This window comes from Excalfactoria chinensis, chromosome 4 (genome assembly GCF_039878825.1).
Source record: "Excalfactoria chinensis isolate bCotChi1 chromosome 4, bCotChi1.hap2, whole genome shotgun sequence".
Taxonomy (NCBI): Eukaryota; Metazoa; Chordata; class Aves; order Galliformes; family Phasianidae; genus Excalfactoria; species Excalfactoria chinensis.
Window position 1 is genome coordinate 64,331,400 of NC_092828.1, and position 23,500 is coordinate 64,354,899.

At 36.3% G+C, this 23,500-nt stretch overlaps 1 protein-coding gene across 5 annotated transcripts in view; it reads left to right on the plus strand.

The window, feature by feature from the left end:
* MARCHF1 (membrane associated ring-CH-type finger 1) overlaps positions 1 to 23,500 on the plus strand; it is a 204,377-nt gene that overhangs the window by 43,235 nt on the left and 137,642 nt on the right. For 3 of the 5 annotated variants that reach the window (XM_072334317.1, XM_072334319.1, XM_072334316.1), the window contains exon 2: positions 17,221 to 17,299. The exons of the other annotated variants lie outside the window; for them this stretch is intronic. The gene's annotated coding sequence lies outside the window, so the exon portion shown is untranslated. The remainder of the gene's footprint in view (positions 1 to 17,220; positions 17,300 to 23,500) is intronic. 5 annotated transcript variants of the gene reach the window in all.

The following is a 23,500-nucleotide window of genomic DNA, read 5'->3' on the forward strand; positions in this document are numbered from 1 at the left end:
CTCACAGATGCAGCAGAGAGGCATAATACAACGCATGCAACAATGCTCTTACCCTGAGTCAATTTGTGATGTGCTTTCTTGACATACCAGGTTTTCTTTCACATTTAATTTGAGAATATTAGTAAATTTGTCCATATGGTGCACACAAAATTGTATGGCTCACAATATACGCTTTTGTGAGCACTGCATATGAACAAAAATCATGAATTATTCATGACTATCACTCATTTGGAATTCATATGTTGAGAGAGAGGTAAGGAGCCACGTGCCTCTGAGCTGTGATCAGGCGGCTGTCCGTTTTAATCTATCGTTTGATGCAAAGTGTGGAAGGTTAAGTGATCGCAAAGACCTGTCTCGAATGCCTCAGGCTCTTCAGATCTTTTAATGAACTCTTTCACTGTTGTTCTTTCTCATTTTGATTTATTTATTTTGCTGTTCAGAAGTCATGGCAGTGGTGAGAGTATATGGTGAGTTTACAGTGTAAAACATTGAGGAGCCTTTCTACTTCGGCAGTCCTTAGAACAAAAAGAGAACAGATTAACCTAGAAATCTGTTGTTTAATTTGAGTTACTGTAGGAGCTGAGTGTGAGAATTTATGAAGAACGGTGCTGGCAAAGAAGCATCTCTTCCAATGTGTAAGAAATAATTCTAGCCTTTTCTTAAGGAAATCCCCCTGAGTTTCAGAGATTTTTGTGTGGAATCTGACCTGAAGAAGCTGAGTCAATGGAGTGCCTGCAGGACTCCTTACTCTGGAGTAAAAGATTGGCTCTCGTATATATCTTCAATAATCTTTTAACTTTTTTTCCCCTCTGACTTACTTATATCTAGATGTGAAAGCAGCGGCATTAAGGAATGTTCCTTTGGGTACATGTGCTAATGGCTTCACATCTGTTTCTTTATTGTCTTTCAGCATTCTTTAGTTTGTTACTAACTTATAGGGGGAATCCTGAACCTGAATTTAAATACAGCCATTAAACAGTGGAGAGATGTGTTGACATCATAGACAGTACATATTTGCCCCATTATTCAGAAAGCACTCAGTTTTCACCAACCAAGATGATTATTTTTATTTAAAAAATGCAAATTAGAAAAAGCGTAACTGTATAAAAATGAAACTGTAACTGAGTCAGTTGACTACAGAGCATATAATACTGCCTGACAGCAAATAACCACATGCTCACAGGGGTAAGGTAGGTGTCTAATTTAAGTTCTGCTTTTGGATGTAAAATTCTATCACTTTTCTTAACAACAGAAGTGAAAAGGTATGACAAAATTTCAGGAAAGCTGACAATCAAAGGAGGCTGACAGGAATGTTTTCACTACAGCATCACTTGTCAAAAGGAGTAGTCTTTGCTTGCACTAGTGTTTTCCTTTACCTCTGCATTATCAGATGCTATCTGATGCTACTTAAAAAACAACAACAACAACAAAAAAACATTTAATAATGTGATAAAATTCCAACCAACATTTTTACAAGATCTTCGCGTGCATGCATTTGTTTTAGTAAAGTGTGAAATGAATGTATTATTAAGGAGCAACCCAGGAGAAGGTAACAGTCAAAGTGGTTCATGTTGTGTCTCTTCTTACTACTGGCTTACTTTTATGACTAGCTATATCAGTTTGTCATTAAGTCATCTGATCTGCACAGTTCATTGATAGATGTGTGGCACAGTAGAAGTAAAATGTTTTAGGCTCTCGGAATGCTCCTTATTTGTATTGTAGATTTTGAGTGACAGCCCTTAGTTGTTCTTCCATTGAGACTGAGATTTATCCCTCCTAAATAGAAAGTTAAAGTGAATATTAGAACAGAAGCCCAACTAGTTAACATGAATATCATTTTTCAGTCCAATACAGCATTTTCTGAAAGTGGAACGTCTCTTGAAATATTTGGAAGCTGCAGCCAGTTAGTGGCAGAGAATGTCAAAACTGGACAAGGGATCATATGGCTGCTTCTTGTGGTTTTCTTTCTGCTTTCCATGATACGTGACAACACAAGTGTTTGTTTTCATGTCACTAAAATGTCACGGTGCTCTGTTTTATTTTTCCTTTTGTCATTAACTGATGCTGCATCTATTCTGGCAGATATCCATCTCTGCTTCATGTTGGTTTTAGTATGTAGCTTTAAATTATGAGTTACTCTTCAAACTTTTTTCTAGCCTTTGGTTTCTTTTGTTCGGTTCACTGAGGTGTGCGATTCTTTTTATCATCATCTGAATATAACCTAAGCTTTTTATTTTATTATTATTATTTTTTAATTTCAAATTTAAATTTTCTTGTTCCTGGAAGCTTCCCTTTGGCCTGCTTCTCCATGTCAGTTTCCTTTTAGCTTTTAATCAAGCCTTTCTTGATAAGTGATATGCACTTATGACTCTGTTTTCAATATGGCACCTTCCGGTGATGTCCACGAGGTCTGTAGGGATTCAGTTCTTTTAGCAGTTCTTAATGTGTTCATTTTAATAGGCTGTTTTCTTTGTGTCATATTTCTCTTGGAAGTTGCACATAAGTCTGGTGGATTTTCTAGCTTTTGTATATCCTGTATGGTTATTGTATCCATTTGTGTTATTAGCGTGCCTTTTCAACAGACACATTTTGAACAAGACCCTCTCTGCGATTCAATAGCAAGTTTCTAATAGTTTCCCTAATTATCTGTCCATGATGTGATTTTGTGTCCCAGTGCAACACTTGCTCATCATTTATGGGTCTCTCTCATTACAGTTGTATTTCAGTCCCTCGTTGCTCTTGCCTCTCTTATAATGCCATAATTGGTCAGTGCCAGCATTCTATTAATGAAACTGATAAAACAGACCTTCTTTGTGCTCTTACATTTAAGTCCAGAAACACAGATTTACTGAAATCCTCATTCTCTCCGATGTTCAGCCAGAGACCAAGTATTACATTGGAACTTGACAGCTGAGGCCATCTACTTACAAAACTTCACTCAACTTAATACCCTGTTGTCATCCAATTGAAATAGCAATTTACCAAGTCCCAGGTCTTTTATTATGGGTCTGACAAGTGTGGAATTTCACAAGAAAAGGGCAGTACAAAAGACTTCAAGTTTGTTACTATTCCGTTACTGTGTATTTTCAGTTTTCTTTATTAACCCAAACTGTTACCATCTTCAGAGCTCTTTATTGTAATCACATACTTAACATTCTTGTTGTATTGTGGGAATTGTACAGATGCCCTCAGAATGTCAAATGATAATTGAAATTAACAGGACTTCCTGTCTCTTTTTATTCAGATATCTGCTGGTTTCCACACACTAGTTAACTCTGCATTTATTTGCTCAGATTACTTTCTGTTCAGAACATCGTATTACATCTAGTAATAGTTGACTGGTATTTTAATGCTAATCCATACTATTCAGCTTCTGGGACCAATTACTTATTGTTGTGGGACTAGAGAAATCAACGGTGATATATATAGTATATATACTATATAGCTATATAATAATAAATATATATAATATATATAGTATATAACTGTTTAAAACTAAAAAAAAAAAAGTTTGATTCCAAGAATAGAACGCTATTATTGTATTGCTGGCTACTTACTTTCAATATATATATGAAAGGTAGTTTTTTTTTGTTTTGTTTTGTTTTTTTCCTTTTTTAGTGGGATTCATTTAAAGTGATAATATCAATGGTAATAATGAAAACATTTGAATAAGCTATTGTGGTTCAAAACATTGAGCTTTTATGTATTACTCCATAAAAGCAGTATTTGCTCAACTAAAATTAGCTCCATGGCAACAGTTACTTTTTTCTTTTTTTTTTTGTTTTGTTTTTTTTGTTTCCTGCATGTCTTGTGAAATTTTTATGGCTTACGCATGAAAATGTTTTTCACATCAGGCTTTGTAAATGACTTGCATGGCAGTGCCACTTATTAAGTAATTCTGAAAGAAATCTGCTGAATTAATTGTACTTCAAATTAGACAGATAATTCCACTCATTGCAGACACAATTTTTGCATTAAATGTGGGGTTAGCTTGCTGTCTTAAATGAGGAAAAATGTAACCTGAAAGCCAGACAGGGAAGCATCCATCCTAATTTTAATCACAAACAAACTATGAGAATATTTCAAAGCATAGAAATTATTTTTTTTACTGCAAAGATGTAAGTGAAGTGGTGGTAGGTGCTCTTACAAAGCAAACGAAAATAAAGAGAAAGAAAATAATTCATCATGCAAGTCTTTCTCTGATGTAAGATTGTAATAGTCTGATGAATCTGAAAAGTGTAATTGTTTCCTGAAATCATACATAAGATTTGAGATTATTCTGAGAATTATTGATTTTTAAAGTTTGAGAAGAGTGTCTGTAATCACCATAGCAATCTGACTTCTTAATTAGTCTATTCCCTTGAGTCCCATATTCTGTGTTCATGAATGTAATCAACCAGACAGAAAAACATACCAAAACAAAACCAAACCCAAACTGATATAGTTACTGTATTTATTTATTTATTTATTTAAATTCACAAAGGAATAAGAAGATACATATTGGGGGTCTTGGTTCTGTGATAATTAAAACATGCATCTGAAGAAACAAATGAAAAAGAAGTGCCCAAGGCATATATGAATATTAGAGAATGAGGCCCATAAGAAACTAACAGAAATGAGAGAATGAAAGAAACTCTTTGACTATGCCTGAGATCAAATACTGGTTAACTATTGAACTGATATGCAGCGACTTTTTTTTTGCTGAGGATTTATCAACTCACAGTAAATCATACGTGAGGTTTTGGTTTTGTTTTGACGTTAGTCTTAACACAAAATTTTGTGCTGCCTGTTGCTAATTATGATAGATTTGTCTTGTTTCTTACTGATAAAAGTGTTGGTAATTTGAATTTGTCATTAGTTGTCCTTACTGCATGAAATTATTTCTAGTGAAAATATCTAGAAGCCATAGTTAGATTACACAGTATACTGAATCTGACTTTGATATTTCTTGGAGAAGAGCTCTTCTGTTTCCTCTACTCAGTAGATTGGTTGATCATTCAGCATCTATTCAGGGCTTGAAGATTTTGAGCTCTGTATTTGGTATCGAAGCCAAGTTCTCAACTGCAAATATTTAAACTTTGAATTATGCTCTGGTTGTTATGCAGACAAATTGCCATAGGAGTTCAGGAGCTAGCATCTGTCTATGGTTTATTCATGCAGTTTATTTCTTTAGGGAAGAAGTTTATATGGTGGCCTTCTTGTCATAGATACGGAAGATGTAGTTTTTGGTTGTGTGCTGTGCTTGTACCGAAAGGTTGAGTTCATAAATGCCTGTAAGAGAGTTGTGATGATTTCTGTGGTAGGTCAGAAGTCCTTTACAACTAAAGAACTCTGGTTTTACACAGATAAGCTTTTCCTAGTGGCAGGCAATTCTGTTTTGCTTCTGGAGAGATGCTGTTCTGTTAATTTATTCCTGAGTTCTTTTACAGGCTTATCTCTATACTTACACTCAGCCAGTGGCCACTTGAGGTTGTGGACTGAACCCCAACACTTGATACTATTTCAGATAAAGAGCAGAATACAAAATACAAAATTATTGTCTCAGAAAAATTAACTTTATTGTAAATAGTCAGAAGAGACTTACAAGGTTACTTGTTTCTAACCCTGGGAAAAAAATGGTGCTCTGGAAGCTCTTTGGTGTGAGTTCCTCTTTAATAAGCCACCTTATGGCAGCTGTAAGAATTAGAGGTATTTCATTAACTTGGTGAGATCTGCTATTGTATGATGCCTATTACAGATCAGGATTTAGCCCCACGATCGTGAAAGCAGTATGCATACACGTATGGATGTACTTAGTCACTCTTATTCTGTATGCCTCCAGCACACTGAGTGGACTGTCTTAGAAGCCAGAAGCACATTTCTGCATAGAGATCCTTTTTCTGTTATCATTCCTGGTAGGCTTGCCTGGGTATTACCTGTTAGTGGTGGGTTTTAATTTTTTTCCCCTCTTTTTTCCCTCTTCCCCTTAAGGTCCAGTTTTCAGCTAGGACCAATAACAAGGTGATCGTGTCCTTTTTCAGTTCAGTAAAATTTCAAATGAAATGTAATAGGAAGGCAATCTTCAGCATCTACAGATGATGTGAAAAAATACACTTGATAATAGGGATATTTATTTAAGTGCTACACAGTGATGGAGCTTTTAGATGCTGAGCTTTAAGATGCAGAACTTGATATCTGAAGTAATAACGAAAGTCTGCCAGTTTCTGCTATGGGATCTTTAACAGCATGCTAGTCATCATGTCATGCTTCTTTGAGGCAGAATCTATTGGAAGAACATCACAAAGTAGCAAAGAACAAATGCTATTGAGATACGAGGAAGGAACCTATAGCAATTGGGTGTTTCTCCTAAGAATTTATTCAGACTTTTCCAAAATTGCCCACATTTTCTACCTAATCAGTGAAGAGTCAGCATGCATGAAGGACAGCTGGTGGTATTTGCAGCTTTCTGTAGGTTCTGTATCCTGTTCTGCTGGAAGGGGGAGCAGCTGGAGCTGTGTGAAAGAGGGCTGCTTTCCTCCAGGTGCTATAAATTGGTTGAGTATGGATCTTGGGAAGGAAAGGGGACACAGTAACCACCTTGCAGATTCACCTAGAGAGACACTTTGCTAGTGGTGGATAGTTCAGAAAGTGGGAGACCGTCACTTAGCTTTCAGAAGTCTTAAAACAGGAGGTACAATGGGCTTTTGAGTAACAAAGCGAAGTGTATTTCTGCAGGGACAAGTTTTAAAGGTCATTAGAAATGTATTTATATGAAAGGTTAACAAGGAACTGCATGGAGTTTGTTAGAAGGAAGAGGGTTGCTAGAAGTTCAGGCTTGATCTGGGACCAGAGAAAAGCAATGTACTGTGCAGAGATAGGAGTGTGAAGTGATGTCTGTGTTCAATTTGGTGTTTTTATGCTGCTTACCCTTTAGAAAGAGATTTATTTTAGGATTTCATTGTTCTAGTTAATTTTGAAAGAAAGCATTCTATGTAAATTTGAATGCCCTTTTAGTGTTCTTGATCATTTCAATTTAAAGTGGTAGTGTGGGCAAATCCATCTGAAGCTCTGGTCAATTTGAAATGCATATATATAGCATATATATATATATATATATATATACGTGTATGTGCTATATAGTATATCAAATATACTTTTATAGTAGAAGGGGTGAGGGGGGTGTCTCATTAATGTGTAAAAAAACTTGAAGGAATGATGAAGTGATGTAACCAGGCTCTTCCAGTGATGCTCAGTGATGGGAGGAGAGGCAGTGTGCACAAATGAGAACGTGGGAGGTTCCCTCTAAACACCAGGCAACACTTCTGTGCTGTGTAGGTGCTGAAGCCCTGGCACAGGCTTCCCAGAGAGGCTGTGGATTCTCCTCCTTGGGGATCTCCCAAAGCTATCCAGACTTGGGCCTGGGCAGCTGCTGTGGGTGACCTGGCTGGGACTCACACTTAGTTTTAGATTCTGAGGATGTAGATTCATAAGCACTAGATCAGTAATATCCTAAGGACCCTCTTTTTGTTTATTGTTATTATTTCCCTAGTGTCACTTTCTTCCTTGTGCCTAGAAGAATCATTGGAGCAACCTACTGGTGACTGAAAGTGTTTGAAGAGACACAGGTTAAAATGAATTCGGCAAATTGAAAAGAAACTAGTCATGATTTTTAGTGAGGAAAGAAAATCTAACTAGATTCAGAGATAGGAGGAAAATGTTTCAGGAGGAGGCAGAATATCTCCCTGCAACTCTATGAGGAATGAGGTTCTGAAATGGGAGATAGCATTTGGGAGTATGTAGTGTGTGTAATAATTCCCCATGTGGTACTTCCATGTGACAGCTTGCTGAATATCCCCTGACAGCAAGGTATTGCAAAGTATCAAATTCATGAGCTATGCAGAGCTGAATTTTCTTCAATTAAATAGTAGTTTAAGTGCTGGATGAATATTCTATTCACAAAGCATCAAAACTCAACATTAAAGGAGGTTACGGATGTATAACATACCATTTAAATTTTAAAAGTCTTTTCATAAGCATGAAATATGAAAGGAGAGGTACCACTAACTTCACAGAGGATTACAAATGCTGAGAATACCTTCTTAAATTTGGAGTGAAATGCACGATCTATTTTGTACAGTAATGAGGGTGGTTGGAACTTAATTGTGGGAGATATCAAGGACGAGACTTACCAGGAGTGGGAAAACAGCTGATAGTTCAAATAATTCATGCACTAAAACCCAAGTATGAAATTGTTTTTGAAAGGTGGCTGAGAGATTGCAGAATATTGGCTCCTATAAACGCTCTTCTTTATTTTTAATCTAAGGTATGTTTATGTGCTTCAGCTCAAATGCAAGGGAGGGACTGAAGTTTTGTTTGGAAATAGTTGGGCATCAGTGGTACTGATGAATATAAGAATTGTCCTTTTTAAATAGCTAATAATGAGAATATGAGTTCATTTGCTCATAAAGTCTGACACTGTGCAACAACAAAGTGGATTGCAGCAAAGTATTGAATAGGCACAATAATTCTCACTGTGGGAGAGAAACCTCAAGCAGGTTCTGTTTTAAGCCAGAGCTCTTAGTTCATAGCAGAATCACAGGAGAGTGGAGGTTGGGTGCAGACTCTGGAGATCCCAGACAGACTAAGAAACAAATGTGTATGCTGCAAAGGGCTGAATTCTCACAGATGGCTTTTTGTCTGTTATTCTAAGGTTAGAACTGGCATGAAATTTTCAAGTACATTCATATAAGAACAGAGTTTTAGGAGAGCAAGTGCAGGGTGATGTTGCTCTGCATATAAAAGATCACAGAATTTCACAAGATGAATATCAAAATAACCTCGCATTATTCTCCTTAATACTGTTGAGCTACTGTTATTCTGACTATGATTTACAAATTGTTTATATGCTAATAGGTGGGTGACATTCACGTAACTTTGTTTGATACTTTTGCCTCAGCGTCATATCAATGTGACCTGGATGGGTTCTAAATTCGGTGACTTACCTGTTATGGGCATAACACCTGTCTTTTAGATTATCATCGCTGTGACTTTAGTCGTCTCTAAAGCTTAGGAAAATGGTTGCTATTGGTGTATTTTGTGCTTCTGAGTCAAGTTCTTATTCACCTGGATGTGTAGCAACTCAGTGGGGAACATGAATCTGTAAGAGCTGTAAGTTCTGCTTACTCAGGTGTGACTTAGGAAACAGTTTACGATTTTTCTTCTTCTTTTTTTTTTATTTTTTTTTATTTTTTTTTATTATTATTTTTTTTTTTATTTGGAAAGAGAAACCTGGTTACATTTGGTTCCAGTTCATGCTTTAAATCCACTTGAATTAAAATTAAAATGACTTGTCTAAATGATCAGAATATAATCAAGAGTCATACCATGGTTTTAGTTCCTATACCTTCATTGTGACAGAACTGCAAATGTAATATTCACTCTTCAAAACAAGCTTTTGTCTGAATGCTCGTTGGCACCTGCCAATCTTTCTGTGAAATTTTGTGGCAGAATTTCTTTGCAAATCCTGAAATATTCTGCAAGCTCAGAGCCTTTGGGTTTTTATTGAATGTGAGATCATTACTTAGTCTATGGCCATGTAAAATGGTAGCCATGACAACTGCAGCATGTTGGAATGGAGGTGAGCAGGGAGGCTGCTATGAAAACAGTCGTATCCTCTCACATAGAAAACAACTTCTCCAGGCGTCCTCTGGTAAAGATATTATCAGGTTGTTTTATTCTTAGGGTCTTCTGTTGTTTTCTAATGTCATGGAAAACTGAACTTTCCAAGACTAGTCCTCTTCCAAGTTTAATCAGTACCATGGGTTTTAGAGAAGCCTACTTCATAATTTAAGCATGCTAGAATATTCTTGGGGCTTTAAAGGCATTAAATGCTTAGAATTTAATGCAGCAAAACCCAAAGCTATGAGAATACTTGGCTTTGCATGCTGGGATTTCTTTAGTTTTATTAAATAAACTGGAAGATCAATTAAAAAACAGGAGGAATATTTGCTTTTGAATTTTGAAAAAATCAAGTATGGAATAATGCTAAGATAACAAAAATAAGCATGTTCAAAGAGAGTGGTATATTCTTATATGAAGCTCATGGGAATCAAGAAGGTCTTCTGTTTCTCAAGATATTCAGAGATGGACAGTTTGCAAAAAGTCTCATTGGATTCTATAGCAACATACAAGTCTTCTGAAAATGCCTACACCTATTCCTATTGTATCACATTTCGAGTTTTTCTAAGTTTTGTTTTCAACTCTCCACCCATAGATAATTTCTCTTCCCACAGCTTGATTTACTTTCCTGTGAGTTGTCCTATCAGTGCTGCTTCCATGTATAAGTGTTTTGCAAAAAAAGTTCTGGGTGAGGAAAGTGCTGATATATGGAATCATAGAATCACCAATGTTGGAAAAGACCTCCGAGGTCATCCAGTCCAACCATGTGTTGCTCTCTTCTCCAAATATTATTGTTCAAATATTATTATGATGCTGCTTTTATTTTTTTTATTATTTTATTTTTTGGTGGTAGCATAGGACAAAAGATTTAATCCTGTTTTATACCTACATTTTCCTTCAGGTGTATTCTTGTGCTTCATGCCAACACCCATTATTTGTGCCGTTATACAGAAGTGTATCTTCATGGATTGCATATGGAAGCAACAACTGATTTTTTTCAACTACAACTTTGTGTAATGCTGTGTGAATTTAGAAGCTTTTTTTTAATATTCAAGAATTACATTATAAATGGAACATACTTCATTGCAAATAGAACTACTAACAAAGATTTCTTTCCTTGCATATGGGAAACTGTTGATCACAGCCTGAACCTCTGATTAACCATCTGAGGCAAGCAACGAGTCAGCTGTGGGAGCACAGGTGAAAGTAGTTCAGCTGTGCTCCCAGAAGGGGGGGAGCTTGACTTCACATCTCCTAGATCTCACTTAAGTGCTGACCACCACTAAGACAGGATCTGTTTCTGGAGATTGCTCCTGTGTGGAGTTTACTGTGAGCCTCAACGTTGGTGAGCATTTATCCTTTTTCTACTACATAACCTCTGTTTATCCATCAACTTTATAACTGTACAATTGTAACCATATACCTTGGCAGACATTTCACTTTTGTCTGAGTCATGCTTGATTCTACATAATGCAGATGTGAATGGAAGTGTAAAATGAATATAGCAGAATTTGATCTTGACAACTCAACAGCTGAGGTAGCAATGAAAATTTTTAGTTAAGGAATGTGTTATTTAATACATCAAATACTTGAGGAGTCCTTAATTTTTAAGTTAGTGGCCCAAACATTGTATTTCAACGCTGCCAATTCTGACTTTCTTGCTGAAAAATATAGCACCTGCTAGGTCCCAGGTGTAAATGCTGGCCAGGAAGGTTCAAGCAAACAGTGGCAGTGCCACTAGGGCCAGTTCTTTGTGTAACTAGTGTCAGGACTAAGCTGATGCTGAAGTGTCCCATGACAGAAACCACCATATCCAAATATGATCTGATAAAGCTTAGCCTAGTCTTCTGCAACACTTAACTTCTTTTAAAGTTGTCACACAGAAGAGGAATCCCGTATTTTGCAGTGCAAATCCTGGTCTTCCAGATACCTTCAACTTAGTCTGCTGTTGGAACAGGTAGTTTTGTTGTGAGTCTGATTTGAGAAATGTGTGATTCCTGATGCTGACCAAGGTTTAAAAGAGAATTTGAATTTATCTTTTGATGTCTTTTTAAACTTTTGGTTTCTTTTGCTGTTGTGGATAAGGAATATGAATGCAGAAACTGCTTCTAAAATAAACGCTTGTCACAATAATCTTTCTTTATCATATATATTTTTTAAAAAAATCTTTGGCTTTGATTTTGTGGTAGCATTGAATTCCAGATTGAAACCAGCTAATGGATTTCACAGAGAAGAGGCATAGTTACTATGGCTACACAGCACCCTGAAAGCTTAAAAGGACAAAGTATAAATGAATACGGTAGGGGCTGCTTAGCCATTTCTGGAATAGATTCTAATAATTTAAAGGCTTTTATAGTCTTTCTGATACCGTCAGGGAAAGTAAGATGTTAGTCCTTAAAGATTTCACTTTTTATTCTTAGTTTAGATCATTACTTTTGAAGTAGCATATTTGAAAATTATTTTTCAAACGTTCTCATCTTCTAGCCAGTTATATAGCTCAAATGTATCTGTTGCATGTAATGAAGCTGGCTAGTCCTTATAATTTTATCACTGATATTTTTTACTATGGTGCATTAAAATTAGTAGAAATCCAGTCTTCATGTGGAGAAGCAAAACAGAATAAGTGAGGCTTGGTCAAAACATGTAGCAGTGCACTTAGGACTAGCGCTCTAATTTTGGCTAAAATACTTGTCTTAAATGTGTAGATCGATTTATCAGAAAACAAGAGTAAAAGTAAGTTGAATGTAGTAAAGAATAACAGAAAACATTAACTTAATGCAATTAAGGAATTAAATTATTTTAGCATTTCCTTGGTGGCTGATGACAAGTCACTGCTACTTGGTTTTGCTCGAGAAATAAACTGTGGGTAGAAGTTGTCAGTAATTGCCTTCAGTGTTCTTTGGCTGATTTGGTAGTAAAACATCAGTGGGAAGGTGGCAGGTAGCCTTGCCTAAACAAGATTTTGCTTTTGTTGAGAGAGAGATTTCATGTGGTGCTCTTCTTGCAGGCCAGGAGATTTTGGATTTCTTTTGCATTTATCTGCCTAGCAATGTTTGCGTGTATTAATAAAGCCAACGGGACTTTCAGTTTATGCAGTAGACAAGTGGAGTGGTCCTCCTGTTGCAGATCTTCTCTGTGGTCTGTAGAGATGCCAGATTTGCTATATAGTACACAGTTTTATTTATGTTCAAGATGGGAAAGAAGCCTTTCCATGAAAGACCATCAGAACTTCAGTACAGAGCTTCACTGGTAAGAGATCTGTATTAATCTGTCAAGTCTGTTTGGTTCAAATTCAGAGATGAGCAAATGAGAATGTCTGGAGAAAACCGAGAATAATGAAGGTAAAGGTATAGGTGAAAAGAATACATACTTAAAAATGTGGGAGTTTGATCCTGTTGTTCACTTTGGTTTTAAGAATGCATAAACATACGTAGGGTATTTTTAGAGTAGCTCCAAGTTATAAATACAGAACAATGATGTAGAAGTGAGCCAGAATCTATGATTACAGATAAACTCACCAGAGGTCCTGTTCCTTGCTGCTTCTGATCGCTTTGGTTTGGCAAACCTAAAGTACAAATATTAGACCTTAGGAAAATTCTGCTTTTGTGAAAGCTGTAAATTAATTAATTCAACAAGGGCTGTTTCAGTCTCACCATGAGTGCACAGAACCCTTGTACTCAAAACTATCTTATGGTATTTAGTGTTGGTGGTGGTGTTGTTGTTTTTTTTTTTTTTTTTTGAGTTTTTTCAAAGGTTTTCACTTAAAAATCAATTTTGTATATGCTTACTACTACTTAAAATTGATCAGGGTTTCTCTAGATAGCTTCTCCATTGAAATTTCAGCTATTTATGGGAAATTAACGTTAACTGTATTTAATAAGTGTGAAATGTATCGCAAAGATTTCATTTTTATTTCTTTGATCATTGTAAACATGAAGATGAAAAAAATTGGATCACTGATAGTTTGTAGGTGATGTTTGTTGTCCCAGAGTAGGCAGAAATTGTGGACTTCTGATTCTAAATCTTACATCAGCATAGTGTATTCTTACTCTATATCTCTGAATTGTACGCATCATTTGCTTTTCTATACGTAAAGATTTTGAAATTTTAATCAAGAAAAAGCTATCAACAGGTCACCAGTTATTTTCTCTCCTGCCCCTGCCAAATACTGCTTAAATGTCATTCTGTACAGAAATAGCTTGCTAATGCAGAACAAAAACCCTAATTGCAGGGGTTATGTTCATGGGTGTTTATTTCATTCATGTGTGCTTTTTCTTTGGTGAAAGACTGCATTTATTTCTTATTTAGTTAAGTACTGCAGGAAAAAAAAGATGGTGCTTGAAATTCAGAAGTGGATCAGTTAGAGTGCTTCAGTGGAAGACTGGGACTGTGATATTTGATGTTGCTATGGGAAACTGCTTTGTGAGAACATTTGCAGAGCAGATGGACCAAGATAGATAAAACAGATACAGGTATTGAATAGAGATTGTGCAATGTTCTGTGAAACAACAGGAAAACATGAGCTGAAATCTGTGTAACATAGTTCCTTGATTCACCTTTCTTTTAATGGATATGCTGCTAGCTAAAATTTGAACACACAGCTCTTTATAGCAAACTCGCTGTGTTTTCCTTTAAATGGGATGGTATGTTTTCATGGTATTTTATCTTATGCTGTTGAATTGAAACAACTGCCTGATGTGGATTGTTCAGCAGTGAAGGTTTCTCAAAGTTTTGGGCTTTTTAACGTGTCAAAGGCAACGGGAGAGTTTATCCACCCCATCTTCTGTTATATGCAAAAACAATTACATCCTAACTTTATTGCTGTTATAAATCTTTCTGTACAAGCCTTGGAAGTTACGTCAGTACACAGACACTGTGGAATGGGAAAACTTTGTATTTTAGATGTTAAGATTTTCATAGCTTAACATACTCTTGGCTATTGAGAACTCTTCTGTATCCTTGTACGCTAGCCTTATTTCCCTGTTCATAAATAAATAAAACAAATACCCATCCTGTTTAAAAGTGAAATGTGTTTGGAATTGTTGGGCGCAGTATTGGTTTCCCTAGCAACGTGGTACCCAAAGATACCCATGTGATGGCATATGTGCAGTGTGCTTTAGTAAGAGTGTATATGTGCAGGAATACTTTGTTGATCTAACACATATTCTTTGTTCTCTCTGGCAATGAATGAAATAGTCGCGTGTTATTTAATTCTTCTCTTAGAAAAATAGAGAATTTGAATATTTTTAGTATCTGTGCCTTCTCAAACACTGGAAGGCAGGCTTGTTAAAAAAAAGTGAAAAAAATAAAACCTGTTCTCCTGAGAATTTATAATTTCAATTGCTGAATTTTTATATAAATAATACATTGGCAGTTAATAATAATAATTATATGTGCGTATTTATATATATAAATCACGCACATCACAGTATCACAGTATCGTGCGAGTTGGAAGGGACCTTAGAGATCATCGAGTCCAACTCCTGGGTTTCGAGCCCCCTGTGTAGCGAAGCAGCACTTGTACCCCTGCGCCACAGGGGGGATTCGAACCCGGGCCCTCCGGTGCCGCAAGCAGCAGCTTATACCACTGCGCCACTTTATATAAACACTTTATATAAATACTTTTAAGCTTTAGTGTATCCCTCCTATTCTTGATGAGTTATAAAATTTATTCCATGGGTTGATTTCTGCACATATGCTGAAGCTGTTTGTTGGGTTATGCAAACACAAACCTGTGACTGCACACATAATCATCTAACCATCAGTGCTTTTCATTTCTGATTTCATTAGGAACTACCATACCACTCAATACTGTATAATTGATTAATATTTCTGGAGTGTATCTTAAATCTTTTGAGAGCGGCAAGAGTAATGTTTGTTTGTGGGGGTATTTCTTATTGTTCAACAAAATACATCTGATGTGTTTGTCGTTAATCCATTTTAAATACCGCTGCTGAATATCTTCTAGAAGATATGTACTGCTGTATTTTCTGCTGTTTCAACATAGGAAGAATGAGAGAAGTTTGAGGCAGAAATTACTGATGGAAATTGTAGAGCCCTTGTTGTACAGTGAAACGGGCCCAAAATATCAAAATTTCTTCTGTTAATTCTCCGAAACTCTTTCTTTGAGCCCAGTATGTTTATAGTTATGCAGCTGCATATAGACTTTTTACAGTACTTGTTTTTGTTTTCTGAGCTGTGAATGTTAGTGGACAGGCCCTTCAGAATCTGCCACAGCCATGTAGTCAGCGCTTGGTGCTTTGCTGATCTCTCTTGATGTCACTTTGTCTCACATATAAACAGCCAGGGGTGATAGTCTGTAGCAGCCTTCCCATGACACCCAAACTCCCAGGAAGAAGCCATCTTCTCTAGGCCACAGGTTAGAGGCCAGCTGGGTGTCTTAGCATGGAGTTGCCTGCTGTGAACACCCAGTGCTTTCTCCTGTATGGCTTATGTTTGTTTAGCTGGTCTGGGTACTTTGCTACACTGTGTTTCTGGGTACTTTGCTACACTGTGTTTCTGGGTACTTTGCTACACTGTGTTTCTGGGTACTTTGCTACACTGTATTTCTTCCCCTTTGAAGACAGCTAGTTCAGTTAAATATTATATTTCACTCTTTGTTTGGCAAGCAAATATGTGTAAAAACATTACTAATGAACTAATTATGTATTTCAGTCTTTTTATTAAGCTTTATTTATCCTTGTTTACGTAATGATGCTTTGCAAGCACTATGTATAGGTGTCTGTAAAAAGACTTCTTCCACTAGTATGTCTAATAAACTCAAGTACAGTTTTCCTCTGCTTAGGGAGATCAAAAATAATCTCACATCAATTTGAGAGTCTACAGAAATATGAGTGGGAACCAGTATCTAGCATAGGAGATGATAAATATTGTTTAAGACTTATGTTCAAGTCCAGAAGTGTTGTGTTAGAATTATTTGTACATAGGTTGCTTAGAAGGTAATGCTGCCTATTGATTTCCTTGAAAATTATGACAGATGCAGCACAGTGTGATAGAGCAAATTCTCTTCTACAAAATAATATCTTTCAACATAGTCACCACCGTTATCTGTGCATTTTTCACCAGCAATGAGCAAGAGCCTGCATGACATGTGCTTGAAGAAACACACCACCCACCCACTGCTTCACTATGCTCACATTTACAGTTTGGTCTCCACCAGTGTAAAACAAGTGTCAGTGAATATCTGTGGGTGCCATTTTTTCCTCATGGAGGGATTCAGTAACACCCATTTGCTTCACACGCACTTCCGTGTTAGAAGTGATTTTGTCAGACCGCCCCTCTGCTGCCATCTGTCACAACATGTAATGGAGTATTGGTGGGAAGGTTCAACCTCTGTTGCTGTATCATCACTAGTGGCCTCTGGCATCATTGGCCAACATAATAAAATCAGAGGCATTACTTTCAGATCAGCCGTATATGATCTGAAAGACACTAGTATTTTTTCCAAAGTGACACAGCATGATTTAAGGCAGTTTACATACATTATATGATATTTTAACATAATATAGCTAGTTTCATATGACTTGTTTCTGTTTATTCTAGGAAATGAAACCAGGAAGTAATGTGAAGGGCCATGTGAAGCTCCTGCATAGCAGAAATTTGCTAAAAGATTGCTTTACCTGTAAGTTCTACTTTTCCGTTGTTAAACGCTAAGTTATATTCACATTTGTGGGAAAAAAAAAAACACATTTATTTTGGCATTTTGATTTGCAGCTTGATTGTGAAGAAAACCCTACCCAAATGTTGTGTGTTGAATCTGTGCCATTATTAATTGACTGTATTTCAGCAATATCAGCGTAGAGCAAATGGACACATTTTTCTGTTAAGAATTTGAATGGAATGATTAAATTTTTCATGTTTTATCATTACACATTATGCATGCAGTGTAATGTATGCTAGGCTGCAGTAACAATTTTCAGAAACTCCAAATGAAAAATAGAAAATGCCTGAATTTGTATAAAAGCACGAAACTTTACAGTTGAAAAGTTATTTAGCAAAGATTGCCTGTGCAGATAGATGCCTGTGGTAACTCAAGCCTGTTCTGGTATGGTCATGTTTTCCCTGAGTTATTAAATGATATGATAGCACCACTTCCAGTCTTGCTATTTGTAGAAAACACTTTTCTTTGAGCTCTGGGCATTTAATTTTATATACGTTACTTAACAAAATCCACTTAATGTAAACTTTTGTTTCCATCTTGACTTTAGTTGCCCACATAGAAGTATTTCAATGTATGAGAGAAATGAACTTAGCCTCACAACACTACTGCAAGGAAAATATTAGAAATTCAGTTTTACACAAAGAAACAAAAGCATTTGACTGAGTATGGATTTTTGTAGATTGATTGAGCTGAGAACAGAATTCAGAAGTTCTTAGCCTCAATCAAGAGTTATTATTCAGAAATAAATTATGCCATTGGGAAGTGAGATGGCTCATGCCAAAAAAGTACATCTTGAAGGAAATTGAGAGTTTACAGAAATAGTTAGCAATCTGGAATTTAAATAGTATGTTAATTATCATCATTGTTTATTTAATTATTATAATTTAACCAAGCATAATCTAATAAGATCTTAAAAACTGTGGGAGGGAAAGAATTAGCTAATAGTGTTTCAGAATTGGTAATGTCTACTTAATACAACAAAATTTATTGTCTTAATTCTTTTTCTTTATAGTCTAGCACTCCCTTTGAAAGTAATGGCAGCTTCTACAGCTGGGGGCAGCATGTAGGGAATGTAACATAACCCACAACTAAACTGAAACTTACGACTTCTAGTCTTCCACAATTCAAATTCTTAATGAAGTGTCAGAAAATGCTTTGATATTTATTTGTAATTTTCTTGAAAAAATTCTTGTCCTAGTGTGTCTTTATTTTTCTATTATAGCTGCTGAAACAACCACAAATGAAATGCAGATGCAAAGATAAATGTTAGAGAGTAGAATCTGAGTTATGTTTTTTTGTATGTTTTAAAGTAAAAATTGAATGTTATTTTCTTCATTTTATTAATATTCACACAGTACTGGGGAACTTCAGTCATTAGTCTTCTTGTTTCCTAAGTATATTGACATTGAAGAATGTCCTTTTGGTTTCATTAAAGAATCTGGGGGGGATATTCCAAGACATTGCTAGGAAACTTTTCATGATGAAGTCAGTGAAGAGAGAAGGGAAACTGCTGCTCTGGTCATGCTGCCTTAATAACTGAATTTGTCTAATGTTCGGTATTGTTCACTAGATTTAATTGCTTAGCACTTCTTGGGCAAGTGGATTTCCAGCGAAACAGAGTTAGAATTTACTATAGCTTACTTTAACCTCTCCTTTGAATTTTTATATTTTTCTCTTCACATCTGCCTAAGAAACACAATAAGGTATTTTATATGTTTATCTATGTAAGAGAGCATCAATTATTTTATGTAAATGTAGATTCTCTGGAGGGAAGACAGTGGGACAAGGTACTGAGTTGGCTTGAACAAGTCTTAGGTGAGAACATGGAGGAAAGCTGCTGGCAGTTTGCAAAAGCATTTGATACAACATTGAAAAGCACAGAACTGAAGTATTATTTTAAAATTCAATATTAATAGGAAAGGCAAATGCATTTCAATGATTTTTTTTTTTTTTTTTTTTTTTTAATCTGGAATTCTTTTACAAGATAGCTGTTGGAAGATATTAAATGTAGAAATGACCTTTTTCTCTAGCAGTGCATTATTGTTCATTACAGTGTATTCAAGTTGCTTAAATGTGAGTCTGTTCCATTACTTTTTCAAGGCACTGACTAGAAAGAGATGTTAGAGCTGAACCACTGACTGGGTCCATGTGCTGATTTATTAGCTGAGCAGTTTTTCTCATTCTGCTTTTCTTAGCTTTGCATACTTGGAAGTAACATCAGCTACTTATTCATGCTTTAGGTTTTGTATTGAGCTTAATGTGTCCACAGCCTTACTTCTTTTAAAAGTAGCCTGGGTGTGTTGCATGTTGAACAGCTCAAGTTAGGTGATGTGAAACTTGCCATGAAAGGGAAAACATAATCTGGCTGTAAACAGAATTACAATAATTACTTTTACATTTCAAGTATTAGTTGTCTGTTACTATATACTGATTGACAGTTCTGAGGTCTGGATAGAGAGCTGGTAATATGTATGCAGATGTATTTTCTTCTCTGCCTTAAGAACTGAACTCGTATCTACTCCTACCAAATGCCTGTGAACTGGTGTGTGTTATGGTCGAATCATCACTTGCACAAAATTCTAGCAGAGTATGAGCATTCCTAAAGTAGAACAAAGGTGTTGTAGTCCTAAACTCCATTACCACCGCTTTTACTCTTACACAAACCATTGTCCTCTGTGTGTAACTTCACTTCAGCAGGAGTGTTGAGGGTATTTGTACACTTAATGTAAAGATCCTTCGTATGGTACTGCTCTTATGTAGAGTTGCAGGTTTCTTTGAAGACCAGAGATTTGAGAATTACAGCGGGCTGCAGTGTGGGTAAGGATGGCAAAAAACAAACCCGTGCTCCTTATTCACGTGGGCAAAGGAACTGTGTTTTGTAGGAAGTGCTGCTACAGCTTGTGCTTCTGAAACCTGCTGCACTGGGAATTAGTGCTTGGCACTAGTGTCCATTTCTCCATTTTTAATCTGCACACTTAGCGCTTGTGCATTCTGATGCCCTGGCAAGAGTGAGCAAAGGCTACGCTCCATCTCATTGCTGGCACACTGTCATACTCTTCTGTGCAGCTGGATTTTATTAGGCATTATAGAAAGGAAGATGTACTTCTGTCTCTGATATATTTGTATTGAAATGCTTTTAGGAATTTAATTTCTTCAAAGATTGTCTATTTGTACAATTCTGACCGTGGGCATTTAAAATGCTAAAGATGGTGTTGAGAGTTTCTGCAGACAATTTGTACTGAATAACCTGAACAGGAAGAGGCTTGTAAGCAATGATTAGATAAATGCACTAGCAGTTTTCTAAGATTGACATCAGTCAGTACAGACTTTTGGTTAAGCTTTGGATGTACCATTTTCATTAAGTCTGCCTGCTTTGACAGCATGGTTCATAGAAGGACTGGGAAGAAAAGGAAAATGGTTCTGGAGACTGATTGTTGATTTAATAAGGACCAAATAAAAAAATGTAATAATGCAGTTTCTGTTTGGAATAACTTCTGACTGATACTATAGGCAGGCCAGAAGGAATAGCGTTCATTATTTAATCAATTAAATCTTGCTTGGAGAGCTGTAAATAAGCAATTCTGGTTCTGTTTTCTTTGAATTCTCTTTTGTATTGGTTGTCAATAAGTTAATGAAGCTATGGCAGCATTCTGTTTTTTCACAGATGGCTGGACTGATTTATTTTAAGTCCTTCTATACATCTCTTTCTCGGTGCTAAATCTGTTCACTTCTTGTTAAAGAAATTGTGAACAATATCACACAGGCATGTCTCAAAGCAGCATCTATCTATGCGGCTTTGTACTCAAGGCTGCAACTGATTCTGGAATTCACGTATTCAACCATCATATTGATATAAAAAGAGAAAAGACAACATGGGGGATAGGAAAAGGGTATTATGTATTCTGAGCACAAGTTGCTGGAAGAGAGAGAAATTGAACATTATCAAACATGAGGTAGTTCCAAGTTCTTTGTCTTAAGTCTTTTTGCCAGGAATAATACCATAGTAACTGTTAATTGTGATACCAATTAAAGTATTTATCATACATTTATTGTATCTGGTAGTAACCCAAATGAGTTAATCAGTATTGTAAAACTGCCTTTCATTAAATACAGACGAGTAACAATATGACTTGCTGATATTGTAGATCATAGTGGCAATTAATTCATTATGATAACTTTTGTAGCTGTTATATTTTGATTCCAAGGGTAATTTGCATAATTCCCGTTAATGCTAGTTGATGAACAAATAAGAAAACAATCTTCTTCTACTTTGCATAACCCTCAGCTGGGTCTTCTATGTTTAGCCAGTGACTCTTAACGTCTGTCCTTTGAAATATTGAATCTGTTGATATCTTACCAAGCTATATGTAAAATAAATAGTAGCACAGAGTGTACTTGTACTTTGCTTACAGAAACATGGCAATTTCTAAACATGACAGCTATTCATTTTGATAGAACTTTAAGAGCCCAAATGTTCTGATTACATAGATGAGACTGTAAATCATTGCTGTCCATGAAAGGCGCCTTTTCTGATGCAAGATGAGTTCATCATTTTCTCTAAATACCTCTCTTCCTGGATCTCTGGAGCATGTGGTTCCTTCCTCCCCCTGCCATTCTTCTCATGCCTTGTGAAAAAAGGTTTGAAACACCTCTTCTTGTTTCTACTGAGAATACAGGATTGGCTCGCTTATTTGGAGATCTTGTGGAGAGTCCAGTGCATCCTACACAGAAGATGAAACTGACCACATGAAAAATCAAAAATATGGTGTCAAAATCAGTAGAAAGACTTTAAATTGTATATGATTTAGTGAAGAGTTGAGTAGAAGATTGTGGTAGATATTCACTGTAGAAGACTGTGAGTCCCTGGGAGTATATTAATTTCAAGGAGTGTCTGCACAGCTCTGATCAAGGTTTCACTGGTTGTTTATCTTCCTCTGCTCTCCCCATGCCTTCCTTTTGTCTTTCTCAACCAAACCTGTATTTGAACTTCAGTCTCATATGCTACCTGATTTAAGCTTTTGTGTCAGCTACTGTGAATACATTCTGGGTGATATCAGTTTTAATTATAGTGTTTTGGCATACTGTAATAATCTTCCTGATCGTCAGGTAGTGCAAGGGTATCTTACAGAATAGGGAGAATAAAATTACTGCAGAGTTCTTTCATCCTTTCCTTAAGTACTTATGTTTTGTTGTTGTTGTTTTTTAATAAAGGATCTACTGAGGAAAATAAGTTGGTGTTTCTAAAGTGATGATATTAGGAAATACAGCACCTGTTCCTGGTGTTGCTTGTTAAATTACTCTGCTGAGAGATAATTTCACGCCTTGTTAGAATCAGATGGACACAGCTACAATTCACTGAAGGTGAAATAATGGCACAAGCTTAGGAAGGAACTTGTTTTATTTAAAATGTTTGATACCAAAATTTCCACTGGCTGTACTGAAAACTGCAGTCAAGAGAAATGTCCTACAGTTTCAATGGGATGATGTGAGACAAAAATATCAGTGCAACTGAGTAAAAATATGTATTCCTTGGGTCAGCATGCAGCCTAGGCTTTGCTTGAGATGCAAACTTCCTGCATCTGGTATAGTGTCAGAATGCGCATAGTTATTAAAACAGTGCTGGTGAGTTTATAAGCAGCATTTGCGAGCCACTAGCCATGGCCTCTCATTAGCTTCTGAATGTGAGGAAAGCTGGAGAATTTTGCAGCCTGCCTAGCCATTCGATGATTGCCAGACACACGCTTTTCTCCTGCTTTGCTGTTCTGTTGTGCATGCTGTGAAAAAAAAGAACTCAGGTTCAGATTTTGTTTTTGACTTAGACATATACCAGAATAGCAGTAAACTGTATTGCATTCATCCCCATGCATCAGTCAGGATTATTGATGCAAGTGTTTCTGCTCATGGTGCTAAAGACAGATAGAACTTTGCAGGTGTGCTTTTGTTCCTCAAGCACATTGTGTGATGCTGGAGACGGGGAGTGGATGTGAGGAGAGGAGAAAGTTTATCTCAAAAATAATAATACAGTGCGAAGGGAGATATTTCTAAGTTTCTAAACTACAATTATATATGATAGAAATGACATTTGTCCCTCTTAGCTTTTAGCTGAGGTTTATATCTGAGAGGTTCCCTGATTTTCCAGGATTGTAGCAGCTGTTTTCTTCC